Source organism: Musca vetustissima, unplaced genomic scaffold (assembly GCF_032173495.1).
Source record: "Musca vetustissima isolate MV318-11 ecotype Yass unplaced genomic scaffold, APGP_CSIRO_Mvet_v1 utg28028, whole genome shotgun sequence".
NCBI classification, from domain to species: domain Eukaryota; kingdom Metazoa; phylum Arthropoda; class Insecta; order Diptera; family Muscidae; genus Musca; species Musca vetustissima.
In genome coordinates, this window is record NW_026883683.1 from 24,142 (window position 1) to 40,538 (window position 16,397).

Below are 16,397 nucleotides of genomic sequence, written 5' to 3' on the forward strand. Positions count from 1 at the left end.
CGGTTGTTTTTCTATGTTGTGCACCCAGTATTTGGTTTTGCCAAGCGCCAAACCCAATCAAGGTCTTCTCTCCCTTTCCAGTGGATTGGCTAATACGCATGTGCCACCGTCGCCACCACCATCACCACGACATCTACATACATATCAACGCCACATTTGTTGTTGGGAGAAGTTTGCATCGCTTCAAACATGACACTGTTAGCGCTGGTTTGTGGTTTGTCTCAAAAGGGTCTTTTGTGTGAAATTCACTTTACGGCAAATTGTCATTTGCTGGATTGCCGCATTATCAGTGGCGACAATCGTTTCTATGCTTCGCTAAAATGTCACATTTGTCTAGGCAAATATGGAGACCATATGTTGGAGTCAGCGACGACCGGTGTGTTAACAGCGGCATACCAGAGGCACATATACACACAACCTACCATATTGAAGAAGTACATCACAGTAGAACGGATAGCGTCTGAGGAGGCAAAAAGGCTTCGGTACTACGAAGAAGACTAATCTACGAATGCTCTGCCTTCCTCGTTTTCCCAAACCCGAGTATTCTGCTCTTTTATACAGTTTCACTCAGGATATTTTTCTATGGAGGGATAATGCTATTAGAACTAATTCATTCGACAAAATATTTCTTATTTGTCGACCAGTGTACTCACAACTTTCTATTCGCTGCAATGGTTTATATATGTAGTATATATACATACAGACTAAATATAGCAAGTCCATAACTATACCGAGAAACACCATTTGTGAATATGCTCCTCCTCCTGCTGATCTGCTCTTCGACATTAACATCATCATCATTGTCGTCGTCGACCATCACTGAAATAATACTCTCGATACCATATTGAAGAAGATCACCATAGCGATGGACAGTCGATTTTCTCGATATTCATATATACATTACGGTTTCCATTTGACTGATGATCGTGATTTAATCAGCTACCGTAAGGTAATGTGCGCTACATCATGAGAGAAAACCAAACCAAATGCAGATGTAAGAAAAGTTATCTATACAAATAACAATACACCATTGCCATCAAATTCGGAAAAATTTTGAAGTTATTACTTAATTGTGAGCGTATGTGCGTATGAGTAACGAACATAATAATACGACACCTGGGAAATTGTTTTTTTAATAAAGTGGATCTATAGTTTGAAGAACATAGGTTTATTGTATATACTCAGTCATATGTCCAATGAAATTATATTCTTTTGCTATGACAAACATTAAACATTGGTTTGAGAAATTTAGAAGCCCATTTCAAATCCGCCTGTTGCGAATTATAACTCCTGAAAGGTGTAAAATACACGATTAGATCCAATCTGTACACATCGTCCTTCTTGGAAAAGGAAGAAATTTAGAAAAAGTCATCTTTGGATTTGATTGCTCTACACCTCTATAAATTCTGTTTTGTTAGTGAAGTACTTCATTTTTCCCCTAAGGTGGGTTATTTCATTAACACTAGATAGCCGAAGGCAGTCATTTTGACCGTTTTTCAATTTCAAGTACAAAAACAATTGTGTATATTTTGACCCAGCTTTTTAAAATTTGGTGACTTTTTGTACCACATAGAACTACGTTTATTAATCATAGTAGCTGCTTCCTCCCCTCATTCATTGCCAGTATTCACATGTGCTATACCTATATTGCCTAAAAGCGGTCATTTTGACCTTTTGTGAAATATTAAATTATCAAACTTCTTTTATTATTGTATAAAGTAAATTTCTTATATGACAAGATCACTACAACAACATCGAAACCCGTTTGATACTCTAGAAACACAAACGAACACACAAATCGGGAAAAATAAATTTTATATTTCCAGTCGATTTCACTCTTAGAGTAAAGACTTCCTCTTTTTTAACATTTTGTCCGCGTTCTTATTTTTCATAAAGGGAAACTGGAGAGCCCTCCCCCATAAAACAAATAATAACAACGTTTTGTATGATTGTACATAATGTAAAAAATATTAATAAATAAGTTTAAAAAAAATTCTTTACAAAATAAATTTTTTTTCAGAATGAAGTCATTTTGACCGATTTTAGGCAATATAGGTATATACAAAATTCCCGTCTTTCTAGTGTTAAAGGTGTCATATCCGGAGGTTCGGAGCTTGAAAAGGCTGGGCATACCAAACATACTACGAATAATAAAAATCTGTGCAGATCCCTTTTTAATAATAAGAGTTATGGCGAAACCAACGTAGACTTTTCTTCCGATCATGAACAGATATTCTTTATGAGGTCTCGAGGTGTTGTGCACGGAATACGCTGATCACGCTGATTAATAATATATATAACCAATAAATGATTCTATGTATTAGAAACATGCTACCCAATTAGTATACTCTTAATTTCATAGTAGAGGAATATAGGACGTATGAACAACTTTCGTATTAATACGTCACATAGCCCAATATCACCTTCACAGTGTCTATGAATGTTTTTAGATGTTAAGCTATCAATCCCAACTTGAAAACAAAAATTCACAGACAAATATTAAGGAAAGTAGTAAAGTCGGACTGGGCCGACTATATGACCCTTCACCACTTTGGGTATATTGTACATATGTATCCTAACAATTGCATGTCTATGTTCCCTCTTTCTCCAACCTGTCCTAACTTTAATTTCATTCGAGCAGATTTAGAGCTGCCTGTGTAACATGAGAAAAATTTATGGAAAACGATTTACAGAAAAATTGATACACGGTATTCGGTACGCCGCGTTGTTAAAAATATAATCTATATGTGGGAGCTATTTCTAAAACTGAACCGATTTTCACGAAAATTAACACACATCTCTTTAGACTTAATTCAGTACGCTATGCCAAATTTTGTGCAAATCGAAGGATATATATAGGAACCTTGGTGCACCATTTACATAAAATCGGACGAAAATATATATGGGAGCTATATCTAAATCTCAACCGATTTTCCTGACACTCATCATTCTAGACACAATTCAGTATTCTATGCAAAATTTCGTGCAAATCGAAAGATATATAGGGGCTATGGTGCACCATTTACATAAAATCGGATAAAACTATATATGGGAGCAATATCTAAATCTGAACCGATGTTCACGAAACTTATCACACATCATTCTGGACCTAATTCAGAACTCTATGCCAAATTTCATGCAAATCGAAAGATATATAGGGACTTTGGTGCCTCATTTTCCTTAAATAGGACGAAACTATATACGGGATCTATATCTAAATCTGAACCGATTTTCTTCGATTTCAATAGGGTTCGTTCATGGGCCAAATAAGTGAGCTGTGCCAAATTTCATACAAATCGGGTCATAAATGCGACCATAAACAATTTAACATCTGCAGACGGAAGGACATACATAAATCGACTCAGAAAGTGACTCTGTGCATTTTCTCAAAGGAACTGTGTCTATCTTTTTTTTTTTTGTCTGTTATAAACATATGCACAAAGACATAATACCCTGTACCACAGTATGATGAAGGGTATAAAAGGAAAGCAAATTCCATAATGACCTTCGTGGTCAGTTCAGTTTCGCTATATTGGTCTAGGCTCCATTATGCATTTCAAGCATCTATAAAGGAAGCTTGAAAAGGCTAGACAGTGTCATAGGAAATGTTCTAAAGTTTCGCTGTCTCCTCCACACGCTCTACACCAGTTGCTTCCCTCGCATCCAATCTTTTGTAAGTGTGCCTGCAGGCTGCTATTTCCTGTGAGAATACGGGACAGTCTGCTGATTTCCCTTTTGTTCAGCATTAAGATTTGTTTTGTCTTATCCGCTATGCAATGAGTGCCTTACTATATTTTGGTACCGTCAATTGTGTCCGATGACGATATACTCGTTCATAGCTTTAAGTCTTAAACTTGCGACGGTCGCTTCATATTGTTCTAATAAAGTTCTTAAATATCCTGCGAGTCTTCTTTGAATTAAAACAACATTTAGAGCCTACGGCTCATCTGCGGGAGGGCCAGCATCTGTGGGTTTTGTCTACCCGTTCCTGTATACAAGTTTTCTGTCTATGATGACCTCCAGATATTTAAATTTGCTTGATATGGTTATCACTTTGATTTGAAAAATACGATATTCATACTGTCCTATTTTTATCTTTCAAAACGGGGCCGGGTTTACATCAAGGCCTCTCGGCGTCGCCGAATTACAAGCGATTTTTTACATCATTTCATCCTTCCTACACAACAAGTTAAAATTCGTTCCCCTCAGAGGTATTATAACGACGACTGCAATCCCTAATAAGTTAAGGTCCTTAAGAGACTATATACTGTATTCTGATATGAATAGATATGCTTTATGTAGTCTCAAGGTGTTGTATATGGAAGAACATATTTAATATAAACTCCACCACATGGTGGAACTTCACGCTGATTAGCAATTCATAAATATAGCCCATAAATACTTCTATGTAATAAAAACATGTTCCCCAATCAGTATACCCTTAATTTTTTATAGAGTAATCTAGTGCGTATGACCGACATTCCTAATCATACGCCACATGGTCCTATATCACATTCACAAAGCCTACACATATTTTTCCGATTTTTTTTACAGAATCTAGTCATATGCATAAGAGCATCAGCTTTATAACAGAAAACTGATTGAAATCTCTTCATATTTTTATTATTAATTTTTAGAAATCTTCCTGAAAATCAAAGTCGAGGATATCGATTAAGAGGAGCAAATATCGCGAAGTCTCGCGTGGACTAGGAATATATCTGCAGATCTGCAGAAAATTAGAGTTCGGTGGAAGTTGTGTAGGGTATCATATGGTCGACCTCGTCCTACTATACTGCTCTGCTCACTGGTTTTAAATTGTATTTTATATAATAGTCGATCATGTGTTTTCGAACATCGAACTATTTAACTCAACTTATATTATAGAACGTAATGATTTATTTTTCTTATTCTTTCCCAGGATATTGTGCATCTAACATCCTCATATAAGTAATTATAAGGGAATGCATAGAAGAACATGCAAAATATCATCGCGACGCTAAGGGGTTTATTAAAAAAGAACGAGATGAGGGTAATATCAGAGCTTGATCTATATACCAATTTAAATTTAAATGTTGATACGTAGGATATAATGCCTAGTCAATGTATATCCAAAAAACTCTAGTAGTCTATTTTCACAATCCTCTCTAGGTACCATTTTTTATCATTAAAGAAATTTTGCAATGCAAGAAAAGGATGATAATCGCTTGGTGCCAAGTCTGAAGTTTCTGGCGAGTCACTGTAGATGTGTGTGTCCTAGCATTGACCTGGTGAAACATGACACCTCTACTGTTGGCCAATTCTGTCCGCTTTTGGTTAATTGTAAATGGTTTAAAACAGTTTTATGGTCGATTTTTAGCTCCTGGGCGATGTAACGTCAGCTAACAAGCCGGTCAACTTCGATCATTTCTCCGATGTTATCGACATTTTCGACGACCGAACTGAACTGAATCCAGGAAACCAAAATTGCACATAATTGGCTGTTACAATATCGGAACCATGAACACCATTCACAATTTCAGCCGCTTGGCTTGTATTTTCACATTTGTCAAAGAAAAACTGGAAAATGTACCGAATTTTCTATATGTTCACTTCTATTTTTAACCCCCTTTAACTCACAACGGAATACATCAAACAAAAACAGCAAAATATTTTTTCTGCGAAATGCACCCTTCCAACGAGCATAAATTGTTTGATTGATACTTTACGAGAAATCTAATAGTACAGCCATCTTAATATATAAACCAGTGAGCGGAGCAGTATAGTCGGACGGGGAACTCGGATGTTTATTCCGAGCCTGGGCAATATTTCGTGATATTTGCCACGACTTGCCGGATTAGAGATCAACAGCACATCTTCCTTACATTTTCCGAATATTAAAAATATTCAGTACAGTCCTTCTAATTACTTGTCCAGATTCCCTTCACGGTGGGTTGAGTTGTGATGTTCGGCTTATATTCGACTAGAAAACACACAATGAAATTAAGTTTTCGGTCCACTTCATCCCAAAATTTTATTCAGATCATCACTGAAAATTATAGGCGTTGTCCTTGACCATAATTGGAACTTCATGGAAAATTTCAAAGCGATCAGCGCTATATTTCCGCCCTCTAATGTGGTAATGGGTTGCTAAATAAATCTGAATTCGTAAGCACCTGTAAATATTTGAATGTAACTCCCGAGTACATACGAAAATGTAATTGGAATCATTTTGAATGTCAACCATTCTTCTTGGATATACTATCAACTTCGCGGGTCTATATGCTTCACGAGTAAATATATACGCCATAGAATACAAATTTTGTCATTTTTCACACCCTCTAATTATTAACCGATCTTTACCAAAAACAATAGGGGTCTTCATTGGCCAGAACCCTTCCTACATGCAAAAATTCGTGAAGATTGGTCCATAACTGTGGTCTGTATCGTGTTTACAAATTATAAAGGACAGACGGACGGACGGACGGGTACACATGTCTAGATCGACTCAGCTAGTCGAGATTAGACGATCGGTATACTTAATGGTGGGTCTACGACCAATATTTCGCGGCGTTACAAACTCTTGGGGCTGCACAAAGCTATAATACCCTTACAACATAGTTGTGTAGGGTATAAAAATCTTCAATGTTGGAAGATATATCCCCTTATATTATATCCTTTATCCCCTATGGAGTCTCCGGCGGAATGTTGAATTTATTATACACTTTCTGTGTGGATCTGTGAAATAGAATGGAAATGGTGTCACCTCGGAACGACAAATGGAACAGTGGCACTGCTGCTGTTTGCCGCCAACAATCACTACTCATTTGCCTCAGATTTGGTGCATTGGCATTGGTGGTGAACATTGATGGTATTTGCCATATTAAGAAAAAAATCTGAGCTGTGTGTAGTGGGCGCGTCCTTTTCAATTTTATGATTGTTGCATCAGTTTTTTATTGTTGTTGGCCAAAATTGTCAGTGAAGCATTAAATGTCGTTTATTGAATTTATGGTATGCGATCATCTAAATGCGATACGAGCAGGCAAACAAGAGAACGAATATCCATTCGAACAACACGAACAACAACAACGGCAGAAGCAACCAACAACTGTCCCATCAAACAGCCGCCTGCATTAATGGCACAGTTGCATTCAACTGCAACTGTGCAACTCAGCTGTCGTATGATAGCATGCATGTTGTTTTGTTTTTGTCGTTGTAACTGCTGTTATTGGTAACAACGTTTGTTATCGTTGTTTTGTTGTTGCTGTTGTTTGTGGTCTTTTCAATTTTATTACCTCTATTGGTTTATGATCAGTTTATTCACAAGGCTTATTTTAGCTGGTTGGGTTACATCTAAATTTGTACGATCACTCTGGGTGCATGCAACGCCTCCTCCTCCTCGTCCTCCACTTCGCTGTTCATCTCTCATATTTGTCACAATGCTAAGTTATTTGCTTGGGCAAAACATAACAACAAAGCTCGAACGATCGCAACAGTAAACCTCGGGCGACAACTGGGTCTCAGTTTGAATTTGTTGCATTATCTTCATGACTTTATCAATGTGGCATATAAAGTGTCGCTTTATGGCCATGTATATTTTACCTTTATGGTCCGTCGTCATCATTTTCAGAGCTTCGCATCATTATCGTCGTAGCCATCGTCGTCATCATCATCGTCGTATTCATTGTCGTTCCAAGTATCACCATTGCTGATTTTTGGTTTGTTTTACTCGAGTTGAGTCATGAGCTATCTGTGTTTCAACTGACAACAATGATGGCAGCCAGCAACAGCCGTCGGTCGATCAGCCAGCAAAGCAACATCATCATCAGTCGTAGCCATAGCAGCAGCAGCAACAAATCCATGTCCAAATGGTTTAAAAAATGTGCTGTATTATGTCAGCAAAATAGGTTGTGGCATAATAAATGAGTCAGATTTGTTTAGTAGAGATGTTAATCGTAACTCAGAACTACTGGCGTGATGATCATAACGATGATGATGGCGATCATCATCATCAGTATTGTCTTGTTTTGTTTATTCGTCTCCTGAGAAAGGAAATTCCGTAATTTGTGAATAAACTAAATTGTATTTCATGAGATATAACATTTCTATTAAAGTTCGATGTGATTGCAATTCTGGGAAATATCGACAGTTTGGATTGCATTTTTGTACTGAGAAAATATGCAGGCATTTTTTAGAAAAGGTATCACATTATTCCAAGAAAAAGATTAAACTATTTATACACCACACGTATCCATCATAGGTTTATTACAGAGAACCTTCTACTTCAATTTTAAATATATTTCCCATTTTCCGAATATGTTCTAGATTGTATTTTAAGGACCACTGTTGAATGTGAATCACATATTAAGCTTTTTTGAAGTCCTGAAAGTAGTGTGAGCAATGGCTCTGATTGGCTACAACATGGCAAAGCCCAGGTTTATCTCAGTCCCTCTTTCATCGCAATTGTGGACACTGACCTCCCCGCGGTGTCACCTGGGGTAGATACTTTCATCATACGTTGAAATAGTAAGCTGACATGTGCCACGATTTCACCCATAAGAACTACAAATAAATGGCTTGAGGCGTCGGCAATGCTGACGACCCCCGTAAACGTATATAGGACCACGATCTGCGAATCTGCATTTGGCATGTGCACACATTGTACAGAACAGTCGCAGTTTTCGCTTTGACAGATGTGCTAATATAGTACAAAGCCAATATTATTTCCTTATAGGAAATGCGATGGAAAGGGACAGGAAAGGGATTACGCACTATATAAGTTGCCATGACACAAGACATCAATTTAGCTGCGAATTTATGGTTAACAGGAGAAGACCTCGTCTCCAGATTCACTCCAGTAGATGAGCGAATTGCTATAATCCGTAGAAAAGCGAAGTCCTTCTACATCAGTCTTATTTGCTACAAAGATGGAGAGACCAAAGACAATTTTATGAGCGCCTAGAAAAGGCATATGAGCGCACCCCTGGCCATGACGTTAAAATTCAGCTAGGAGATTTTATGCAAAAATCGAAAGGGAAAATATTATGAATTTTCGGAAATTTCAGCCTCCATGAAGAAATATCGGACAACCGCATGAAGTTGATTGACATGGCGGTAACAAAAAAAACATGGTACATATCATCACCATATTCAAGGATCTCGATATACACAAGACCACCTTGATTTTTCCTGATCAAGCAACAAGAACTTGATCATGATGTGATATACGGAAGATCTTCATCCAGTGTTTTAGACGTTCGATCGATCCTAGAAGAGTATATCGACTCGGACCATTACCCAGAAGCAGTCACGATTCGCACACGGTTTGGACCATACCTGGCGAATCCAACATAAACCAGATTTTTACACTGTGCCAAATACTGGGAAAGACTCACGAAATATCCATCGACACATACCACCTATTCGTCGACTACAAAGCCGCATTCGACAGCCCAATCCGCTCAGAGGTGGTTAAAGCTATTCAAGAACAAGGCCACCTCTTGCCAGACCAAACCCACACTCTACAAGAGATCAAGTGGAAGACAACATCTCGGAACATGGTCCTTCAAATTGCATGAGCTGCGTACAAGACCGAGAATGTTGAAAATGAATCTTATCGGCCCAATCCGTTTAGTACCTCCCCCACAAACAGTCAGAACTTTGAAAACTTAAAAATCTCCTCTGGAACGAACGAAGTATCCAATTTCATGCAAACTTTGCACCTGGAAATATATATACTTTACATATATAAAGCTTGGTAATAAGATCCGCAGGTCCACTCCTTTTGATACCTTCCCCACAAAGTGTTAACATTTTAAAAATTTGTTTAATTCAATATCAAGATCATGGTATGTCCGATTTGATCCAAACATTGCTGATCGAACATTAAATCCATATCCAAATAGGACAACATCATCTTCACCCCAAAGATGGTCAACCGTTTGATAAAAACATATACCTTATATAAAGCGAATAATAAAACTTGTGTTTTATTCCGTAGATCTACGCATAGCTGTCGGCAGCACCGACTAATACTTTTTATCTGGATTACTTAAAAATTCATTTTTTTATTCCGAGTGAAAATAAATAATAACATTACATACATACCGAAAACGGAGCGGGACTTCTTTATGTCAGGACATTAGCCTATATCTTAGATTTTGTACCACTATGTAATTTACGAATAAATTGGCCCCATACATAGAATTGTTTGCAAATATGTTTTCTACACAATAATAACTTGGATTGCCAATAGACAGCTACTACAGTTCGAAACTAAAATTAAATGTACTTATTATTTGGGTTTATGGACATAAGAACATAAAAAATGCTATGAGGATAATATCAAACTGAATTTGATATAGTAACTTTGGTTGGAAAATCACATAAGAACATAAAAAGGCCTAATTAGTCCTAGATCATCCTAGCTCTATGTGCCTTATAACTTGTAAACTGTGTACAGGCTGAAGTTATGAACCGAATGTCTCAAAAATTTGCATGCAGTTCCGGTTCATATAATATGTCGCATTATATAATATTTTATCATTTTAAAAGTTTTAAGCATATTGAAGCATATTTTTACACATGATAATGCGGTCAAAGGTTTTATTTCAATTTATTTATCTATAAATATTATTAAGTCGGCAAATTGGGCATAAAAACAAACATGTTTAACATTTCGCTAATAAATACACAAATTCTTTCACACATCTTACTTTGTTGCCTTACTTGATTTTTTTTTTGCTTGTTGCTCATCATTGTAATATTTGTGTGGTTTATATGTGTTGTTGTACTTGTCCTTTTTCAATTTATAACATTCTATTGCAAGGATTCATCAACGAAGTGCCGTGTGCAAATAGCTGCAAAATAATGTTGCTCCTTTTCACGTTACAAAACATATGACCGTGTGGCCTAATGGATAAGGCGTCGGACTTCGAATCCGAAGATTGCAGGTTCGAGTCCTGTCACGGTCGAAATAAAAATAAGTTTTTTTGCAACAGTTTTATATTTTTACATTAAAAGAATATATATATATTAAAATGAGTCATGTGAAATTCAAATAATAATCCAATATGAAAATCATCAAACATCACCACATGAAACATGAAATCGGCCAAAATTGTTATTGAATGTGAAACGATTATAAACTCAATTCCGCAATCCGGATAACTTTATGACAATCGGACATATTAGGGATTCAGTATGCCATTCACTGAAGTCGGACGAAGTCATATCGGCAATGTCATTTAAGGGGACCCCCCCCCCCCCCATTCTCGGGGTCAAAATTTTTGTCGATATAGTTCGAATCTACACTGATTAAAGAATGTCTCTACAAAATTTCAAGTGAAAATCTCAAGAACTCTTGAAGATATAGCCGATTTATTGTATCAGCATCAAGTGACGGCTGAAGGGCTTCTCAAACTTTAAACGCGTTTTTCTCTAAACATTTTTTTGCGAATGGCGGGCACGATAACTCAAAAACTAATAACCCAATCGGTTCCAAATTTTGCAACGTTTCTCTGGGAGTGTATAGCTCTCGTATGAACTAGGATAAAGCCAATCGGTGAAGATCTTCCTTATTTTCTAACTTGGTTTTTGGTAAAAAATCGGATATTTTTCAAAAATATTTTTTCAAAGGTCCACCATTTTGTTAATTTTAGAGCGAAGTCAATAATCCTAGTTCATACGAGAGCCAGACATGTACTCTTTCTAACACCGTTGGAATTTTCGGATTCCGATGTTCCAGTGAGGAGTTATCATGCCCGCCATCAAAAATAAGGACTTTTCTTTAATTACAAAAAACAACAACAAGGGAACCCCCCCCATTCTCGATTTTATTTTTTCAAGATTTTCAATGGGCTGGTAAATCAATACCAATGCTTGTTAAGGTTTGTAACTTTGCACATATATAATTGAAGATTTAAAAGAGAAGAAAAATAATTTACAAAAAAATTTTGTTATTGTTTTGTTGTTGTTTTTTGTAATTAAAGAAAAGTCCTTATTTTTGATGGCGGGCATGATAACTCCTCACTGGAACATCGGAATCCGAAAATTCCAACGGTGTTAGAAAGAGTACATGTCTGACTCTCGTATGAATAGGATTATTGACTTCGCTCTAAAATTAAGAAAATGGTGGCCCTTTAAAAATATTTTTGAAAAATCGCGGATTTTTTACCAAAAACCAAGTTAAAAAATAAGGAAGATCTTCACCGATTGGCTTTATCCTAGTTCATACGAGAGCTATACACTCCCAGAGAAACGTTGCAAAATTTGGAACCGATTGGATTATTAGTTTTTGAGTTATCGTGCCCGCCATTCGCAAAAAAATGTTTAGAGAAAAACGCGTTTAAAGTTTGAGAAGCCCTTCAGCCGTCACTTGATGCTGACACAATAAATCGGATATATCTTCAACAGTTCTTGAGATTTTCACTTGAAATTTTGTAGAGACATTCTTTAATCAGTGTAGATTCGAATTATATCAACAAAAATTTTGACCCCGAGAATGGGGGGGGTCCCCTTAAGATATTTTCCGTAATCTAGCAAAACTATGTGTCAATCGGGCAAATATAGACTGGGTCTACGCTTTACATGCAATTAGACGAAAATTTGAACCCTTTTTTTAAAATATGTTTCGTCCTTATGCTAAATAATAGTGTGGTGTAGCGATAATTATGAAATACCCAGTTATGAGCTAAGAGTGTCCTTCTAAATCGACAATTTTCGGAATGATTTGTATTTCTCAATCTATAGATATATTAAAGAATTATTAAAATGTTAATTTTGACGCAACATAAGGATTAAATTGTTTGAATGGTGTATTAACTACACCATACTGCTACGAAAGTTGCGAAAACATGTGACTAAAATTGGCGATTTACTGAGAAAAACTATATCTATACAGACATTTTTTTCACCGGGCATCAGAAAATCTAAATTGCAATTTTTGCATATATTTTCCTGAAATCTTTCTGATTTTTGTTAGGAAATTAAATGATTGTAAAACGTATCTAGAACCTCAAAAAACCGAAAAATGCGAGTATCGATATATAAATGATAAAAGTTAATTTTCGGCGAAGTTAGGAGCATATTAATACAAAACCAGTTAAGGGAGCCGTATAGTACGATGAGGCCGACCATATGATGATACCATACACAACTACAACTGAACTCTAAGTTCGAGTTCATATTCCGATATTTTTCGCGATATTTGCTCTCTATTTACCGATTAGAAGTCAAAAGATCATCAGCAGCATATTTTCCGAATCATATTTTATTTTTCCCGGAATAAAATATGACTCCACCAGATTCAAATTTTGGCGATGTACACACAAAAATTTTGCTTCATTTAAACCGCTAAATATTGACCATTAATTTCGAATTAGTTAGTCAGATCTCCTTCCCATGTAAAATTTCTGATGTTCGGCTTATAATTGTGGCGTCTAGAGAAAACTAGAAAACCAGAAAAAAATAGTTTTAGGTTCATTCCATCCCCAATATATTATCTGATCATCATCGAACATTTTAGGCATCGTCCTTGACCAAACCTCATGCTAAATTTTCTAGCCATCAGCGGTACATGTCCGCACTCTAGTGTGACCTCTTTGTAAAATTTTGTGATGTTCTGGTCATAATTTTGGCCTCTAGAGCGACCAGAAAACACACACAAAAATAAAGTTTTTGGTCCATCACTACCAAAACAAATAGGGTTCTGTATGGCCAGAACCCGTAATACATGCAAAATATGGTCTGTATCGTGTTTACAAATTATAAAGAACGGACACACATGTCTAGAACGACTACGCTAATCGAGATATGATGATCGGTACTCTAAAACGTGGTCTAGGCAATTATTGGCGCTCTTGGGGCCCTCAAAGCTATAATACCCTTACAAGATAATTGTGTACGGTATAAAAATGATTTTCGGAGAAAATATTAATAATTAATCCCAAACAAATCTTCTAGTAAGATATATAGAGGACTATACCAAAACTTGGACCACTACGTTTGGTATATATGACGGTGTCCCCAAATATTCGGTATTTTTGGCAGGATTCTATAACGAATGTAGAAGTCTCGATAGATTTTAGGGTTTTCTAATGCCCACCTCATGATAGAGAAATTTGAACCCGGGAAAAACTAAACAACCTTTTTACTTGTTACGTTTCATTCCATAAATATGGAAATCCACGATTTTTTTTTTTTTTTTTTTTTTTTTACTTTCCTTATAGGTCGATCATAATGACTTGAGTAGTATACCATGACTACTGCGACTTTAGGCTAAGGTGAAGCGTATTTAAATTTGCCATTCTGTTGCAGGACTTTCAAATATTCACCAGAGACCCCATATAGTAAATTTATTCTTGGTCAGAATAAAATTCAATTACTGTATTTACCTACTCCTAGAATGTCTGGTACTGAAAATGGGGTTTTATAACTTACCATGTAAATATTGGAATATTTTTTACACTTTTTCAACCGAACTGACTGCACTTTTATATTTTCTCATCGGTTAGCAAATTTTCAAAACAAAAATTTCGATATTAGTCCTATTTGTAGGGTAGAGTCCGTCAGTCTAGATGATAGTACCATAACAATCTATGAGATGTTTAAAGTTATGCACCTAAAAAAGAAAACGATCTAATTTACAGACTTCAAAATCCTACTTCATTTGAGGTTGACGTAGTGGATATTAAAAACTATGTTAGAATCATTAACTTTATCTTCAAATATGTATGTTTTGAACAAAAGATCGAAATTGTGTAAAAACTCCAGCTTCCAACAACTACTTCACTACAAATTGTAATTTACAACAGCTCAAAATATATAAAACCCGCTTTTAACGGATTCAAATTCCTCAACGGGAGAGACAAAAGACTTATGACAAAATTCACCCCGCTTTTAATGCAGAGTCACAAAGAAACTTCGCAACTTCTACTTCGATGACACATAAATATGCTTAAAACTTTCCTTTTGCTACTCCTTACCGACTTAATTCATCTCTAATTAGAAATGTTCATTAAAATACAAATACTTATAAACGCACACAGACACACTCGCATACACATCCACACCCAGCACTCTATTCCGACATAGACAAATTGATGTGCTGTGGAAAAATAACAACCACTATAAGAGGATGATTTCATACCACGTCAAGACATGGCGAAACTATGAAAATAAAAACCACACCAATAATCCAAAGACTCAACGAAGACGAAAAACAACAAAAACACGAAAAAGACAAAAAATAAGACTCTGACATAAGAAGACAAGTTGAAATTTCCATTAGCGCCTTATCATAATTGCAGCATTAATCTGTGCTTCCAACTTCAGTATAGCGTTTCATGATTTTACGAAAAATACCAAAAGACGTTGGAAAATGAAAACACCACCAACAACAACAACAATAATAACAACGACAACATCAAAAACTAAGGAGAAACATATAAAATCATATGTTTTAGGCGACACAAACCACCTCTTATGTACGAGTCTGTTGTTGGATATTGGTGTACAAGTAAGTCGGAGAGTTAATGTCTATTGTGGTGAAAAAGATATTTGGTAGTTGGAAAAATACAGTGTTCTGAAATTGGATATATATTTGTAGTATTCAAAATTTATGAAATTTATTTAAATTTATGAAGAGTACAATACAACTTAGACCATAGAAAATCAATAATCGTCTCCCGATACCCGAAACATTCACAAAAACTGTTGATCCAACCAAATTTTACATTTTTTATGTATAAATGTCTTTGGTACGGGTTCACGTACGACAATGTGTTGTATTGTTTACAGTGATTTGATTATGGGACCAACAAATTAAATTAACCCTCGTACGTGCGAACATTATTCACAATGAATTCAATCCTGGACGAAGCCCGCTCAACGACGAAGATCGTCCAAAAACAGCCGTTATGAAATAGAACACAATATAACCTGAGATAAATACATCCTTGGGGATTCCTTCCATTAGCATATATTCGATCTAACATGAAGTTCCGACTCTAAACAAGCTACAACTTCGTTATGTTCGGCCGGTCTGAACATTTTATACCCTCCACCAAGGGGTGTATATTTAAAATGCCTAAAATTGATTTGGAACATTTATATGTCAATCTACAGACACACAGGTGGGAAAATTGTCCAAGGGCTTTGAAAATAAGGAGAAACTGGTCTGAAATTTTAAAAAACCAGCATTGCGGATAACGTTATATGGGGACTATATACAATATACTTGGAAAACTATTAATCAATAATCAGAACCCATAATATCAAATTTGAGCCAATGTTGACATCGTTATATGGTGAATACGCCGAATCTAAAATTTGAAATACATGCAATGTTTATACCCTCAGTCTTATGGCTGTGCCTCAACGTAATATTGGTTTTAGACCCCATGCTTCTTTGGACCAAATCC

At 36.1% G+C, this 16,397-nt stretch overlaps 1 non-coding gene across 1 annotated transcript; it reads left to right on the top strand.

Moving 5' to 3' along the window:
- Window positions 1–10,876: 10,876 nt before the first annotated feature.
- On the top strand, window positions 10,877–10,949 carry Trnar-ucg (transfer RNA arginine (anticodon UCG)). Its single transcript has one exon. It is a non-coding gene; the product is annotated as a tRNA-Arg (tRNA).
- The last annotated feature ends 5,448 nt before the right edge of the window (window positions 10,950–16,397 follow it).